At 41.9% G+C, this 15202-nt stretch overlaps 1 protein-coding gene across 4 annotated transcripts in view; it reads right to left on the bottom strand.

Moving 5' to 3' along the window:
• CDH18 (cadherin 18) overlaps positions 1 to 15202 on the bottom strand; it is a 646256-nt gene that overhangs the window by 367732 nt on the left and 263322 nt on the right. The window lies entirely within an intron of this gene.

The raw sequence follows: 15202 nt of genomic DNA, 5'->3' as shown, positions 1-15202 counted from the left end.
ATGTCTACTCAAAAGTATGTGCCAATGAGTTCACTGGGGCTTACTTCTGGATGAGAGGGCATAAGATTGCAGCCTTTGTGATCTCATGTGATGTGGCCACAAAAACTCATTAATGAGTTGACCAACTTGAATCAATTTTAGTACATACAAGTGGTAGCACAAGAAATAAGATTATTCATTTTTGACTTAAAGCTGCAACCAGAAGTTTGTAAAATTGAACCTTACTGAGGCATATTTGATGCATATTTGAATGCATAGTGCATTCTTGATCTATCATAGCCACATCACATAAACATACACTAAAAAAGTGACTGTTCCTTTAAAAAAGCAAACCTATAAAAATGCCAGACCCACTGAACCTCTGGAGAACAATCTATCATCCAAAAAGAAATCAATAGTTTACTTATACTTAACATTTAATGCACAGCGAACTGTATAACAGTACCACTAAATGCTGCCTCCTCTGTTCTTGAAGTCTTTTCTCTTTATTTCTGGTCTCTATAGAAATTCTCCAAAAAAAAACCCAAACTAAAACAAAACAACCACCCATTATAATCTGAAATTTGTCCTTTGATTCAGAATACTGATTCTCCTCTTTATTTGCAATGAAAGATAAAAGGCAAATTGAATGAAGTGTTTAATTTTCCTCGATGAATATCCACACACAGGTTTGTTCCCTTCCACCAAGACTAATTATCTTGGTGGTTGAGTCTGCCCTTAGTTTTATTATGATTAATTTCCCCCTCCCCAGCTAACACACTATGTCATTTATCCCTTTGAGATAGCCATCACAAACACTGGATATTAAGACAGTGACACAGGGCCTCTTGGGAAGTTCAAAAGCTGGCTGAAATTTGCAGCTTTTCCACTTGTGTGTTTGCCATGATGCAAGCTCTCCGACAGCTTAGCCTTTGCCACCCAGGTGGATTTCCACAAGTCACCTTTTATGATTTTTCTTTCCATTTTGAAGGAAAGGGCATGTACTCTTTTAAGGTTTCCCTTAATACACACAAATGTGTACTAGATGATTCAGGATAGCAAAAGGGTTTGAACAAAGACAAGTTAACAGTAATGCAACAGACCCAGTTATTCAATCTCACACTAAATTGGACCAGCAGTGTGACAAATTACACATTATGTTAAGCATGCTATGTAAAACTGTGCTTAAGGGGGACACACATTTATTTCAAAGCAGCAACATTAGGCCACAGTCATAGTTCCACTGCCTGAACCCCACATCACTTGCCATTTTCTGCTTGCAGTTAATTGTAGCGATGTGTATCAGCTCTGTGTGTAGGCTGAACAATGCGGCAAATTGGGGTGATTTGGGGGTCCCCACCACCAGTTAAACCGCCATGTCTATAAAAACACACACATTGGATCAGGGCCCCTGGAAAGTCACAGAGAACCCTGCCACTCTGTTTTTCTGTACTTCTTTTTGTCCAGAATAACTGTGTTTTCATATCGTGCCTTGTTTCTCAAGGCACATGGGCTTTGCAAGAAATGAGGCCATTCAAATATTGCCTACACTGAAGAGCTCCGGGTTGTTTTTGGTTAAAGCACAACAGTTTTTTCAAAAGAAAAATTAAAAGCTTTGTTTTTTTTTAAGCAGTCCCTCAAAGCTATGCTTTAAATGCCCAGCACTCTTCAGAACTCCACAAGCAGTGCTCTAGGTAGCATTACATTGTAAGGCCAATGTTGGAAGCCTGTGACCTATTGAAGAACATGAAGAAGTTTCTCTGTGGTGCATCTCTATAATGATTTTACAAGGACGCTTCACTTCCGGGTGGGGCAGTATTGCAGTCAGGCCACGTGGCCCCTGCACTCAGTGTGGGCGGGGCTGAGCCCCATGTCATTGGGGCATGGCTTAACCGTTTTAAGCAGTCGCATGGCCAGGGGATCTCCACTGAAGTTCTATAAGATCATTATAGAGACCAGCAACAGAGGAGCTCCTCTGTGTTCTTCTCTTGTAACTTATATTTTGCGTGTTTCTAGCTGTTTTCATTAAATTGCTTTTAACTTGATACTGCGTAATTTGCTAACATGAAACAAGGCCCACAATCACCCCAATTAGCTTCATTGTTCCGGATACACACAGAGTTGTCCATGCACACCCCTAGTAGCCAAACAGTGATGGATCTTTTCCATAGTTGTTCAGTCATTGTTTCCTTGTTCAGACCAGCTGAAAAGCTTCTCACTACAGTACTGGATCTGCTTCTTTTCTCTCTCATCAGTTCTTTTTTCCTTAATGACCCATCTCACATTTATTTTGCACGAACTGGGGATCTGCTGGTGTGAGGAGGAGCCTCACTTGGGCTTCCCCCACATACCTCATGGAACAAGGCTGCAGAGGTTCCCCTTATGAGAAAGATGTTGTTTGCATGTTCATACCCAGAAACCTCCTCCCTAAATAACTTCACACTTGACTCAAATTTTTGTTTTGGTTTTGGGCAGAATTTAGGCCACAACTTTATTGATTAAAGAAAGTGACTGGTTGCATAGGCTCTGGTTCAACTAGCTCCCTGCCATGCATGTAGCACTGACCCAGGGTTCAAGAATAGGTCAGCCAAGGGTGAACACCTGGATAAGTGGAAAGCCGGGCACAGGCTAACTCTGCCACCCAAATGTCCCCCTGGACTCAGGCACGGGCACAACCCTCTCTCAGGGGTTGACCCTGGATTCCTTTAATGGAATACTCTTCACATAGGGATGGCGAGAGCATTCTCCCATCCCTATCACCTGAACCAGAGCCTATCTGCAACCTTACAAGGTGTGATGATTTGCTATGCGGCAGGTGAAACCCAAATGGCAACAGCCAATCAGCCAAGTGGGGAAAATTCCTGCCATGCCCCTGTCCCAATGGCAGATGACACACGATGGCATAGCAAGGTCAAGCGCCACAAGCCCTAAAAGTAGGGAGAGGTGGGCGGGTGTTCCGAATGCACGTGCTGAAAGAGGAAGCTCTGGGTCACGTGCATGGGCATAAATAGGTCCCTCAAACCATTTAGACTGCGCCCCATTGGTCAGATTGTACCCAGCTTTGAGGGGCCTACCAATCGGATGTTGTGGCTAACCAAATGTACCCACCCACAACACAGGGGGTCGGTTGTCCAGGTCTCACCACAATACGTGCCCTCTTTAAGGGAGGACACGATTTCTTTCCTCCTCTTCCAAATGTTACTCCTAGTTTCTTTTCTTTCTGCAGTCAGCATGGCTCCCAGTTGGTGGAAGTCAAAATGCTACATTCTGGAAATTAAGTTCCTAAGATAGCTAACATTTCTGAACTAGCTGTTTACTTCTTCTTTTGCAATGAAACTACTTCATAATTTGTATACCTTTTATTTTCAGCTCTACCACTTCACATGTCATCCTGATGGAAACTATTGCAACATTAATCCACTGGCAAGCTGTATGTTAAATAAACGTGCTTCTCTGTACTACAGCTGCAGCAATTCTTTGTATTCTTTCATGCTTTTCTTGCAAGTCTTGTTTTGAAATGAGCTGACACAACATGATATGGCAGCTGAGAAAGATGTGAGCCTACATTTGCTAATGCAATGAAATTGTTTCCCTAATGTTACTAAAAATCATTAGTGAGCTACATTTTCAATCACACACCCAACTAGACAATTTATCAATCGGCAATTTATCTACTGCTTGAAGAAATCCTCCACATAACTTTTAACTGCGGAAGTTTCAATAGCTGCATTAATTAACTTAAAAATAAACAAATACATAAGATAGAGGACTATAAATGTAGCACATCCTTGAAGAAAGTAATTTGATCTCACTCCTAGAGTAACTGACCATTGCGGCTTGCTACCCCATCTCCCATTAACCTCTCAGTTTGTTCCCAATTCTGAAGTATACAGGATGAGTACATTCACCTCATCAGCTTCATTGACAACTGATGTACCTCTTTTGAAGGTGGTTTAGATTCTTGATGGAACAAACTGTGGGATGTGCATAGATGGATAGGAGAAGATATATTAATTACAATTTATCCCTCCAGTCTCCCACATGTGTGGGTTAATCAGCTTTCTAAAATCTCATCCTTGGCAGAAGAATATAGGCCATGGGTAGGCAAACTAAGGCCCGGGGGCCAGATCCAGCCCAACTGCCTTCTAAATCTGGCCCGCAGACGGTCCGGGAATCAGCGTGTTTTTATATGAGTAGAATGTGTCCTTTTATTTAAAATGCATCTCTGGGTTATTTGTGGGGCATAGGAATTCGTTCATTTCCCCCCAAAAAATATAGTCTGGCCCCCCACAAGGTCTGAGGGACAGTGGACCGGCCCCCTGCTGGAAAAGTTTGCTGACCCCTGATATAGCTTTGAAAATTAGCTGGCTTCCCAATTCTTCACGCTTAACACAGAATCAAGTATCAACTTGTAAAGTATGTTTTAAAGTAAAATTTACTTACTCAATAGAATTGCATTGGCTCACAGCGAAAGCAGCAGTAAAAACTATGCAGGTAAAATACTAATATTTGCGGTCTATCCAGCTTCAGGCATGAGCCTGGAGCTAAAGCAAGCAGAGACATGTCTGCATCCATTGTTGGTGGAAGAAGAGAGCTAAGAGAGAGAATGCAATAGGAAGGAGAAGGCTTTATAGCTCATGTTTATTCCCACCACTGGAAACAGGGGAAATGACATCACACAGAGTGCTCTCTATCCATTACATTCCTATGGTGTGAGTCTGCCTATCTAGACATTTACAACTCTGTGGTCGTTTGCCCTGAAACTTACTATCAAGAGTGTGAATTTGTTGAAATTGACTGCAATCTCCCACACTAACCTTAGTTTCATGTTTTTCTTCCACAATTAGCTGGAAGGCTGCCACCTGGAGCTTTTATTTTCTCTTTCAAAAGAGAGCTCAGAACAAGCAGTCATCCAGGGTGAGTCCTGGGAGCTGCCTTGGGAGATATGTTTTTGGTCAGTTAGGCGAGACACCATTTTGTGAGCTTCCAAAATATTTTGTGTTTATGTGAACGGCTGGTTTAAGCAGCAATCCTCTTACCAGGGAGCAAGTCCTGTTGAACTCAATGAAATGTACATCTGAGTAAACACGCATAGGATTGTGTTATTATCCTGATACAGGAAAGGTTTGTGCTATACTAACCACACTGCTGCCTGTGCCCTTTCAGGGGTTCTCAAGCATTTTACCCTACCCTAGAGTTAGGAGAGCATTTTTCCTGAAGCAAAAAGAGAATTCTGGGGATCTTCCTCAAGATCTTTCAAAGAGTACCGTACAAAGAGAGTACGGTGGTACCTTGGGTTACTTACGCTTCAGGTTACAAACACTTCAGGTTACAGACTCCACTAACCCAGAAATAGTACCTCAGGTTAAGAACTTTGCTTCATGATGAGAACAGAAATCGTCCTCCAGCGTTGCGACGGCAGCGGGAGGCCCCATTAGCTAAAGTGGTGCTTCAGGTTAAGAACAGATTCAGGTTAAGAACGGACCTCCAGAACAAATTAAGTTCTTAACCCGAGGTACCACTGTATTGATATCTACACTTTAAGAATCAACTTGCTGGATCACAAGACTAATGTCCATTTGGGCTTGCACATGATTGAGTACTTCTCAGATGAATTACTCGGAGAGCAACAATTGATTCTACCCTGTCCAGCTAAATGACATTTCACCATGCAGATTAAGTCAGAAATAGCTCTGGATCTGATTAAACATTTAAAAAATCCTTCATGTCTAGGTAGTGTATGCTATCATCTGAATCTTGAAATATTGATACTTGCTGTGGCATTTTCTAATGACTGGCATATTGATTGGAATTGCTCAGGGAGAGAAAATGCTACAGTTCCTCATTCTAAGCTGCCAGTTCCTTCCCCACACGCTGCATGCAACATGAGGCTTTATCTTGCATCTCCTTTAATTTATAGCTCTTTCATAACAGCTGTAAAGCTCCCACAAAGCTGACAAGTGGCCCAACCTTCACGCTTAGGCTGTAAGAAGCTTATGTCTAGTGAGAAGCTTTCTAGACTATGAAATAGTTTGCTCTCCTTTTGCACAAATCCAACCCAGAAGCATCCTGAATGATACTGCCACTGACTTTTAATTCACACGGGGGCACAACCTGGTCCAATTAGCATAGTTATTACTGCTCTTGCTAATGAGATTCACAGAGTATAAATAATGAGATTAATAAATTAATTGCTCCTCTGTCTTATCCTCAACTTCGTCATTCTCAGATTCCTGCTCTCAATTTCATCCACTCTTTCTTCATTCTCCTTATGTTGAGTGATATCATCTCTCTCTCCTTTTTCAAATCGCTCCTGAAAATGCACCTTTCCCATGCAGTCCATAGCTTAACACCTTTACCCTCATCCCTAACAAAAACAAATTATAGATATGTGTAACAACATTTGCTTGCATTTATACTTTCCTACTGTTGTCTCTGATGTATGGAAGTGAGAGCTGGACCATAAAGAAGGCTGATTGCCGAAGAATTGATGCTTTTGAATTTTGGTGCTGGAGGAGACTCTTGAGAGTCCCATGGACTGCAAGAAGATCAAACGTATCCATTCTTAAGGAAATCAGCCCTGAGTGCTCACTGGAAGGACGGATCATGAAGCTGAGGCTCCAATACTTTGGCCACCTCATGAGAAGAGAAGACTCCCTGGAAAAGACCCTGATGCTGGGAAAGATGGAGGGCACAAGGAGAAGGGGACGACAGAGGACGAGATGGTTGGACAGTGTTCTCGAAGCTACGAACATGAGTCTGACCAAACTGCGGGAGGCAGTGGAAGACAGGAATGCCTGGCGTGCTCTGGTCCATGGGGTCACGAAGAGTCGGACACAACTAAACGACTAAACAACAACTGTTGTCTCTACCAAAGAGGAAAAGATAGAACCAATTATTTAAATACTACTACTACAGTGGTACCTCAGGTTACATACGCTTCAGGTTACAGACTCTGCTAACCCAGAAATAGTGCTTCAGGTTAAGAACTTTGCTTCAGGATGAGAACAGAAATTGTGCTCTGGTGGCGCGGTGGCAGCGGGAGGCCCCATTAGCTAAAGTGGTGCTTCAGGTTAAGAACAGACCTCCGGAACGAATTAAGTACTTAACCCGAGGTACCACTGTACTACTACTACTACTACTACTACTACTACTACAACTGCTACTACTACTACTAAACTGTATATTGCCCTTCATTCAACAATCTGAGGGCAGTTCATAGCATAAAAATACAATATAAAAACACAAAATACATAAGAAAAGCAAAAACAAAAACAAAACAACCCCCCTCCCACAAATCAGAGCTCTCTCTCTTTCTCTCTCATACACACTGAAGCTACAACTGATTCAAGGACTGTTGCAAAGGAGCAAGTGAGAATGCACTCTACGTTATGCACTCCTGGTTGTTCCTTGGCAGTGGGGCTTGAGCGCCAGAGTGGTGTAGTGGTTAGCGTGTTGGCCTAAGACTTTGGAGACCAGAGTGCAAAGCCCCACTCAGCCATGAAGCTCAGGGTGTTGGATATTCTCTGTTTGTGTGTGAGAGAATCATTTGTTCCAGAAACAGAGAAGAAGTTTCAAGCAGCAGCAGAAGCTGAGTTTTGTCTATGCAAGAACATTTTCTGTGGGAACTGTTAAGTTGTGGGCGAACATATCAGACAACACAGCGATTCTTCAAACAGCTCTTGTTTATTCAAAGGCCAGAACAGAACAGAACTGAGGAGCTCAGTCAGCCTGCTTATATAGAGCTACAGAACAACGTAACTGTTGCAACTTTCTAAAACTACCCAATCACTGAACATCACTTTCGTTCCTTCATTTGCATAACTATCTACAGTATCCCCCTGCTGGCCCAGGGTGAGAACTTCAGTACATAACAGGAACTGTTCTTTGGACATGCACAGTATGACAGGAAGTACTGATAACAGAGCCTAGGGCTTGCCGATCAGAAAGGCGGTGGTTCGAATCCCTGTGACATGGTGAGCTCCCGTTGCTCGGTCCCAGCTCCTGCCCACTTAGCAGTTCGAAAGCATATCAAGTGCAAGTAGATAAATAGGTACCACTCCGGCGGGAAGGTAAACGGCATTTCTGTGTGCTGCTCTGGTTTTGCCAGAAGTGGTTTAGTCATGTTGGCCACATGACCCGGAAGCTGTCTGAGGACAAATGCCAGCTCCTCGGCCTGTAGAGCGAGATGAGCACCGCAACCCCAGAGTTGTCTGCGACTGGACCTAACGGTCAGGGGTACCTTTACCTTTTTACTGATAACAACGGTTCTGTGTAACTTGTTGTGAGTCGCTTGCATCTTGCGGTGAGAGAAGTAGAGAGAGAGAGAGTCTTGGACTCTTGTTGGCCTCTAAGCATACCTTGACCACGGCAGTGGTGAATGTCTGTATATATTTGCTACCGATATGCTTTTATGCCTGTCAAGTAAACTTCTACACTTGACTGAATCCTTCAGTAAGGACACAAAAATCGTGAAAATCAAGTGTTTTCCTGAGACAACACAAGAGTTGTGAGCAGAGCTGCCAACCCTTTCACCAACTCATGTGTTTTGTGACCCCTGAGCCAAGGAGATAAGTAACTATACAATCTTTAGCAGACATGTGAAGGCAGTCCTGTATAAAGAAGTTTTTAATGTTGTATTATATTTTTTGGTATGTTGGAACCCGCCGGAATGGCTGGGGCAACCAAGTCAGATAGGCAAGGTATAAATGATGATGATGATGATTGAATAGGACTCCCTATTTTCATCAGAGAAATGTTGGAGGGTATGGTGTCTTTCATAGCAGCTCGAACTGCACATCAAGCTGCTGTTAAAGGCAAAGAAGCAGAGCAATCTATTTGATATGTTTGTGTGTGCATGTGTTTCTCCCTTGGTCAGCTGTTGACCTTAAAATGGACAAAAAAACCCCCATGAAGGTGCATTAGCAAAATCCAGTGTGTAATGTGTTGACGAGAGCATTATCTGAAAAGGCCAAGTCAGGCAAACGATGATAAACTTCTCTCACATATATAGCCTGGGATGAGTCACAAATTAATGACTTTAAGTCAGTTCCCATCATTGGCTCAGCATACCTTATTTTTAGATTTGGTTCATTTTGACATGCTCAAATATGTTTTGAAGCGTATTATGTATTGGAGCACATCTCAGTACTTCAGCGTTTCACAGTACAAAGTTGTGCTAGTGGTATCCCTGCTTGAAGTGATTGTAGAGAAAATTGGACACTTTTGTTCAATTATATTTCTCCAATGTTACACTTAGGTTCTATTCGTCCTCATGACAAATCTTCTTTAAACATCATTTCACATCATTTCCCATACCAGATTGGAAATTGTGTTGGGTGGGGGAAATCAGACTGAGAAGAAAAAAGGGAGAGAGAGAGAGAAAGCTTGGATGCAGATTTGTCATCATGCTGAGATACATTTCATGAATCAAAGTTAATATAAATAAGAGGGCTTTGTAATTTATAGTGTGCCACTATTGCTATAACATAGAATGAACTTACTGGTAATCATTTTTCTTCAGAAAAGCCAGGTCACAACAACCTTATTTCTGAGAAGAAGGGATAAAGGACTTTTGTGACATAAAAAATGGATCCAAATTCAGACTGAATGCATTTAAACTTTAACCACAAAACACAGTGAAGTGGATTTCATCGTCTCATGCACAGCTATGAACACTTTGAACTCTATTACCCAATTTTGACTAGAACAAAATATATATTTATTGCATCTTTTTGTAACCTTATTGTGTACTGCATGGAAACTATAGTTTTAAACAGTGTATACATTGTTGAATTAAATAAATAAAATGTATGAATCAGATGTGAATAAGCAAATGATGAGATTATTTATGCATATATAAAGCAAAACAACAAAAGAAACGTTCTTGCTAAAAGAAGAAGCATTCTTCAAACAAGACAATTTATTCCAATATCTTTTCTTAATTGAATTGTAAATGCAGAATGGCAAGATGAACTGCAAAACTTTGTTTAGTTTAAGCTTTCACATTATTTCAATGCATTTACCATTTCTGTATGTGATTCATGTTATGCACTGGATCCAAATTTGTATAACCTTTACAACTGTATTAGTGCTCTTGTCCTAATCAGGACTCTTAATGAAATTTTATCCTCTATTACTAAATTACAGCACTTCAAAATTAATTAAAGGGAGTGTTGATTGTTAAATTAAGTAGATTTTAAATGAGCTTGCAGCTAGCTTTAGCATTCCTTGGAGTCTATAAGTACAAAGGTGAAAAATAAATGTCCAAACCTTGATTAGATTAATAGACCTGCATTATTGCGATGACCATTACTAGAACATGGATTTGATCCGAATGTGACTGACCATACCTGTACTTTTGTCGTAATCCCCAGTAAATATTGCTGCATTTCATTATTGTATTTAGATGGCCACGAAAGTACTTTGGGAGAGATTTTGTGTTGTTTTAATCTTGCCTTTGTCAAACTTACCTTATAGTAAGACTGGGATTTATTTATTTTTATTATTTTGGTGGCATTAATTGTTTGACCAGTCATTGGGAGGGGGAATAGAAAGTGGAGAGGTAGATAGGACCAAAGAATAAATTCTGAGGAATTTCAAGAAGGATGTGTTGTGGTTTGTGTGTTTTCTCTTACTATACATTATGAGGCTAAGCGATCCATGTCTTCTTTTTCTATTTTTTAATCTGTGCCCATCTGCAGCACAACTGAAGAAGAGCAACAAAAAAACTTTCTTCTAAAATCCTTCCTAAATTGTGGTGCCCAGAATTGTACACAGTATTCCAGGTGTGGTCTGACCAAGGCAGAATGAAATGGTACTTTTACTTCTCTTGATCTGGACACTATACTTCAGCTGATGCAGCCTAGAAAAGCATTAGGTCTTTTTTTGCTACTGCATCACACTATTGACTCATGTTAAGCTTGTGGTCCACTAAGACCCCTAGATCCATTTCACATGTACTGCTAGTAAGCCAGGTGTTCCCCATCTTATATTTGGTATATTTGGGCATCTGGTTCTTCCCGCTTTAGTGCAAAAACTTAAATTTGTCCCTATTGAAATGCATTTTGTTAGCTTGGGCCCAGTTCTCCAATCTGTTAACTTCATTTTGAATTCTGATACTGTCTTCTGCAGCATTAGCTACCACACCCAATCTGTCATCTGCAGATTTGGTGAGCGTCCCCTCAATTCCTTCACCCAAGTCATTTATAAAGACATCGAACAACAATGGGCCCATGTATATATTATGTTAAGATATGCACTTTAGGGTATGATACACGAACATTTCATGAAAAATATGTACAAAGATAATACAGTTTTCCATATGGTTAAAAATATTGATGTTGGAACAGTTTGTATAAGTATAGAGCAAACTTGTGAATAAACAGAAGTGAACATGACAGGGCCCAGCAATAGGTCTGTCTATCCATCCCTATAATTATCTAGTCTGATTTTCTAGATCTGGCATCAGTTTCTTTTAGTGGATATGTCAGAAATTGAACCTTCTGCCTGTAAAATTTGTGCTCTGCCAATAAATATATTCTCCCTCCCACTGCTCCATAGAACAGTACAGTGGTACCTCTAGATGCGAACAGGATCCGTTCCGGAGCCCCGTTCACATCTAGAAGCAAACGTAACCAGCGATGCCACGTCTGCGCGCGTGCGCGTCGCTTTTCGCCATTTCTGCGCATGCGCGTGATGTCATTTTGAGTGTCTGCGCATGTGCAAGCGGCGAAACCTGGAAGTAACGCGCTCCGTTACTTCTGGGTTGCCGCGGAGCACAACTCGAATGCGCTCGTCCCGAAGCACATTCAACCCAAGGTATGACTGTACATGTTTTACCTATTGTCAGGGGACTGCCATCGGAACAGGGAAGGGAGACAGAAGGGCCATTGGGATACAGGGAGCCTCCAAAAATCTTTCAAAGCAGTTCTTCCTGCGGTGGGGAAAGCCACACCTCCAGTAGGGAAGAGGGGAAGGGACCAAAGGATGCTGCTGGGAGCCCCAGCGCTCAACCTCGTCAGTCTGAGGGTGGGGGAAGCCACACCTCTGTGGTAAAGGAGGGGAAGGGGCTAGAGGATGCTGCGAGGAGCCTCAGCACCACTCCTGGTCAAGCCGGCCAGGAGGGAAACGGCGCCCACCTTGCGCAGAGGAGTAAAATGCAAAGAAGGACGGAAACGGCTGGGGGTGACTAAGTTCTTACATTGGGGGAGGACCCGGAAAGAGCCACTCCCGGATTCTGCTAGTGATTGAGGCAGACATGAACTGATGGTTCTGCACTGTAAATAGTTTTGCACCAAAATAAAACCTGTTAAAGACAGGTCGGAGTCCTGCCTGGTTACTCACGAGCAACCACCACTGACATCTGATACCTATCTTGAATTTTCATGAGATATTCTTAAGAAATGTACTTTCTTTCCACTCTTTCTAAGAAAAAAAACTGTGACCAAATATTTCCCCATATCTTTATTAAAATTTAGAAAGGTGCCAGAGGCAGGATGAGACTAAAGCTCCTTTGGAACTTCCTTTGGCTCACTGGCAATCCCTGTATTATTATATTGAGAAATCTTCTAAAATGCTTTGAGGATGGCATTTTATTCAATCTTTTTAAACAACAATGGCAAGAACAGTGCAATATCCCTAACAACTCTCTGGCAACATAGATCATTCTGAAATTCACACATATAAATTAGCCCACAAATACATAATCATTTTCAAATTCAATTATTTCCAGTGGTCGCATCCAACTAAGTCATTCTTGGAGGAGACCCACTGAGATCAATGGTCTTAGCTTTGCCAAGTTCATTGATTTCAAAGGGTCTGATTTAGTTGGATTCAACACTATGTGTGAAATAACAAGGCAACCAGGGCGTTCCTTGGAGATATTCCTAACTGCTATTTTCCACTTGTATTCTGGCCATTTATTTCCTTCATATGATTGCTTCAGTATATGAGACTGCATGGAGAAGTCTTCATGTCAACCAAGATCATCACAAACATAGCCAATTATGACAAGACCTATGATTACAGCAGGATTTTTCTTTTACCACTACTGCAATCATGCTGTGTACTGTTTCCACATAAAACCCAGCTCATGTGGAACTTTGTAGTAAACAGATACAGAAATAGTCTCCCAGTGACACTGGGCCTCACCTTTCGCCCTCTGGATTTTGTCAGTCATGAAGTTATGATTATAAATGAAAGCTTACAATAGTTGATGACATGCAGGCCTCAAAGGAAATGAAATATGAGGTAGGTAGTTTCAAGGTTTTCACTGAACTTGAGTGATTGAAAGGCAATGCCCAGATAAAAAAACAGTCATAAGAATTTTGGAGGAATGCCAGACCATCCAAGTGTCCCTATTTTTCAGGGACAGTTCTTGTTTACAGAAGCCATCCTGGTTTCTGATTTGATCCCAGAATGTCCCACTTTTCCTTAGGACACCTTTATTTTCATCAGAGAAATGTTGGAGGGTATGGCATTATGCAATCCCCTGAGCCATGCAGATGCAACATCTCTACAACTTTTAGAAGACACCAGAAGACAGCCCTGTATAGGGAATATGTTTAATGTTTTATTATGTTTTTATATATGTTGGAAGCCACCCAGAGTGGCTGGGGCAACCCAGTTAGATGGGTGTAATATAAACCACCACCACCACCACCACAACAACAGAATACGATGTCCCTATTTTCATCAGAGAAATGTTGGAGAGTATGAAGTTATGTGACCCCTCTGAGCCAATGAGATACAGACCATGTTATAAATAATACAACTATTGTGATTATTATGGAATAGAACAGGCTTCCTCAACCTTGGCCCTCCAGATGTTTTGGGACTACAATTCCCATCACCCCTGACCACTGGTCCTGCTAGCTAGGGATCATGGGAGTTGTAGGCCAAAGACATCTGGAGGACCGAGGCTGAGGAAGTCTGGACTAGGACATCACTATTTTCATTAGAGAAATGTTGGAGGGTATGGAATGCATGTCAATAAGATGAGCACCAGAGAACGGCATCTTCACTCATCTCTAGTAAATTGGGCCTGTATTGTGCCAATATAGCTGGAAGGCTGTGCTAATATTTCCACATTCCCTGAAAGCTTGCTTCCTGCCTCTCTCCCAGCAAGGACACATTTCCAACTGCCTAGCTGCCCTGAGATTGCAAAGGTGAAGAGAAGGACACTCAGCAAGAACACTGGAATGACAGGATGAGCCTGACTGCAACTAGATTTAAATCCTTGATAAACCTCTTTCTTCTGCATTGTCAAACTGATCAGATCTTGCCCTTCTGTCTTTCCTCTTACCCATGTGAGGTTTTTCCCTCCCTTCCCCCCATTTTTCATTTGAAAGACCAAACTCATTTAAAAGCCACTGTCTCATTTTCATTTTATGTATGGTGTTTGCCAGCCGCTTGGGGAACATTTTATTTTTTAAGTTTGAAAAGTGAAAATATCATAGGCAGGTAAAGGGATGTGATCACCGTGGGAGATTATGCAAGTACAGTGTTCCTGAAAATGGCTTCTCTGGACTGTTTCCTAATCAGTCCAGTGCACACGGATGTTTCTGAGTAAGTGTGCACTGTGAAGGGCTGCTGGGCGTATTATTAAAGCCTCATATTATTGACCCTCTCGGGGTTTTTTCAGACATGAAGTTCTGCTAAAGTCAATTTTGATTGGTTACCTGTGTTTGTGTATTGTATCAGGATGTGTGACTTGGGCAGGTTTGCATTGTTGTTGTTTAGTCGTTTAGTCGTGTCCGACTCTTTGTGACCCCACGGACCAGAAAACGCCAGGCACTTCTGTCTTCCACTGCCTCCCACAGTTTGGTCAGACTCATGTTTGTAGCTTCGAGAACACTGTCCAACCATCTCGTCCTCTGTCGTCCCCTTCTCATTGTGCCCTCAATCTTTCCCAACATCAGGGTCTTTTCCAGGGAGTCTTCTCTTCTCATGAGGTGGCCAAAGTATTGGAGCCTTAGCTTCAGGATCTGTCATTCCAGTGAGCACTCATGGCTGATTTCCTTAAGAATGGATAGGTTTGATCTTCTTGCAGTCCATGGGACTCTCAAGAGTCTCCTCCAGCACCATAATTCAGAAGCATCAATTCTTCGGCGATCAGACTTCTTTATGGTCCAGCACTCACTTCCACACATCACTACTGGGAAAACCATAGCTTTAAGGTTCGCATTATGCAATCCAATTTTCTCCCACATTATGGGTTGGT

The sequence above is a fragment of the Podarcis pityusensis genome, assembly GCF_964106645.2.
Source record: "Podarcis pityusensis genome assembly, chromosome: 7".
NCBI lineage: Eukaryota > Metazoa > Chordata > Lepidosauria > Squamata > Lacertidae > Podarcis > Podarcis pityusensis.
This window is presented reverse-complemented; position numbering and strand designations above follow the sequence as displayed.